Raw genomic sequence first — 3171 nt, forward strand, 5'->3', positions numbered from 1 at the left:
CTTTGATCCCGACGCGTCTGTCGCTTCCATACCAGGGTTCAATACTAGCGGCCTGTTATGAAAATACACACGCGCAATCAAGAATTTTGCGAATACCTATCGACTGTTCCGCAGAGTAGCGTTGAAAATTGGCAACTAGATAAAGTTATTGCGAGCGACACTTTGCGTGACACCGGCGATATTAACCGACAATACTTGAACGGACTGAACGTTCTTCGATTGATCGTCTCGATACTCTTACGCGTCTAGTTACCGCTACGTTCAAGCGCAAAGCTATAATGATGAATTGATGCTTGTTTTCAATATAGATTAACTTTAATCTTGTTCAACTTACTTTTTGTTTTTTCCAAGTTCTAGGAATTAGAAACGGATACGGAGTAAGTTAAATCGAGATTAAAGTTAATTTACAGTAATAGAAATGTGTGGATATTATAGAGTTACTGTTCTTCATTAACTGTAATTTATAACTTTGTTCCTTTTTTCTATTTATATAACTGTAACTTGACTTAGTTACATTCTTTTTTATAACTAATTTAATAATTACTTTTACAGCTATTTTATATCAAACTTACTTATCAATATTTGATGCTAATTAAAATGAAGTGTTTTTCGTGTGATTGAAATATATCCCTGATAATTATTATATTTTGTTAATATATATTAAAAATTAAGTTAAATTTTTTTTAATATTTAAACGCGCGTCTTAATATTAATCCTACAATTTTAATTCCAAAAATGTATATACATATATCAATTTATTACGAATAATATGTAGCGTATAATTGTATTGTTTAGTAAATAAATAAATAAATTTAGTAATGTTAGGAATGTACATATAAGATTTTTGTATTTAAAATAGCACGACTACTTTTGAAATAACTGTAACTGAAATTATGTTGTTACGTGTTATTTATTCCAGAATCGGTAATTTATTGTAACTAGTTACTTTTTGAGAAAAAAGGACCGCAACTTTGTAATTAATTGCTTTTACAAAGAAACTTGCCTTAATCTCGGTTCAACTTACTCTTCAACTACATTGATAGAAACGAGCATAAATGATCTTATTTGAATATATTACTACGATTAATGACACTGAATAATAATACGAGGTATTATTGTTAGAGATTTTCTCGCTTACCATTTTTTTAACTGCAAATATCCCATTGAATACAAAGTAACATTATATCAATGTTACAATTTCTGATTAAACAATAGATCTGTTCGCGTTGTTTGCGCTTTTTGTATTCAGTATCTTCGTTTTTTCTGCCTTTAATAATTTATCTCGTTTTGAATGAAAAATTTTTTAAGTATTTCAAACAACAATAACAGATCTAATATAAATATATTATTTTATGTAACAGTCACATTGTAGGAAACAATAATATTGATATAATGTTATTGTTACTTTGTATTTAGCGGAATATATATTGCAAATATTATATATGAGTTTACCGAAGTTTCTTTTTTAATTGAAACAGGCAATTTTTAATTCACGTGCATTCGTGCAGCTCGTAACATTCTGCGGCTACGTATTTAACTTCCAGCTAGAATCTCATAGCAAAAAAACTTTATATTATTTTATAATTTAATAGTAAATGTTCAAATGCATGTATATTATACATATCTACATTAATGCTCATCATGAAAATTTTTAAAAGAATCAAAAAGTGATATTTAAATCGTCTATCATGAACATCTGAGATATCTATTAAAGTCGTCGCGTGCTTGGTTCCGAATTAATATTTCGAGGGAGTGACAGTCGAAACTGGAGCAGGTCGCGATGCCACAAAAAGATTACCATGATGAAACGTGAACTTCGATTCTTATCTACTTTATTCCATCTCACGTGATTTTTAACGACCGTAATACTCCAAGCTTTGCGCATAATCTCCTAAATTTATTAGATCTCAATAGTTCAGCAGCAAAAATAGCTTGCAACTGTTCACTGTTGTGAGATCTTTATACAATCGTTGCTTTCCATTTACACCGATTTTCAGATAATTCTCACTTGTGACGTCATAACTCAGTTGAATGCGCGTTCCTTTTGCATTTTAACAAGTGAAATTTAACTTTTTAATTTATCTACAAGAGTTTTTACCTACAATTTATACAAGATTGAGATCGTGTGTTGCAGCGAGTCTCGTAAACTCTCACTTGAAAAGTGAAGTTACGAACTTGTGTTGTCATGTGATAACTTTTTACTCAAGTAAGCGAATAATCATTAATCTGAAATGAAATACTCAGCTCACTTCAGACTCAGTTTCACTTGTGTGTAAATGGAAAGCAGATAATATTGGTTTTTTTTCCCTTAATTCCTCACTTCAAATGTAATATAAACCAATCATATTAAAGAATCTTACAACAGTTGCAAAATTACTTTTTTTGCTAAATACAGCCAATCTTACTTCCGACCGAGACCCAAATAGCACGCTTGAACTCGAAAAATATTCTCACCTTCTTAAATTTGTTATGAATAAGCGTATAATTCTGTTCAAAATTCAAAAAGAATTTTTTCACGATCGAGAAAAAACTCCATAAATATCTATCATATATATCTTTTAACTTTTTATAAGTTCCATTAGAATAATACCATCTAAAAGTTATTTCGATTTCAAAGCGAACTCATAGGTCAGGAAAAGATTATCCTTTAAATTTGAAAAAGAGTTCACAATTGGTAACATAAAAGTAAAATCTTTTAGAAATATTATCTATCAGGAATACTTTTAAAACAGAAATGGAATGGAACTTGTAAGGATTTATTTTATAAGTCAAGAATAAAAATAGTATTCTTTTCGGATTTTCTGTACAATCTGGAAGAGCACAAGTTATTATGGCATCAAAATGACGTCAAAATAATAGCTCCAAATAGGCTATACTTTTAATTAATAACGATATATAATATTTTGACATATCATGACTTGGACAAGGAATAAAGAATTAACTCAATAAAAATTAAGTTAAGATTGAATTAACTTAAGTTTAAAAAAAAGTTAATTTTGAAAAAAATTATTTTTGAGATCAGAATGTCCTAATTTTTCTTAAAATGAGATTACTTTAAATAATCCTTACAAATATAAATTATTAGGCAAATTTATATCCACATGTAAGTTACTTATGTATAATAAAAGCCACACCATAAAGTGTTTTTATCAAAATCTTGCGAGAGAGAAG

This window comes from Trachymyrmex septentrionalis, unplaced genomic scaffold (genome assembly GCF_001594115.1).
Source record: "Trachymyrmex septentrionalis isolate Tsep2-gDNA-1 unplaced genomic scaffold, Tsep1.0 scaffold1, whole genome shotgun sequence".
Classification (NCBI taxonomy): Eukaryota; Metazoa; Arthropoda; class Insecta; order Hymenoptera; family Formicidae; genus Trachymyrmex; species Trachymyrmex septentrionalis.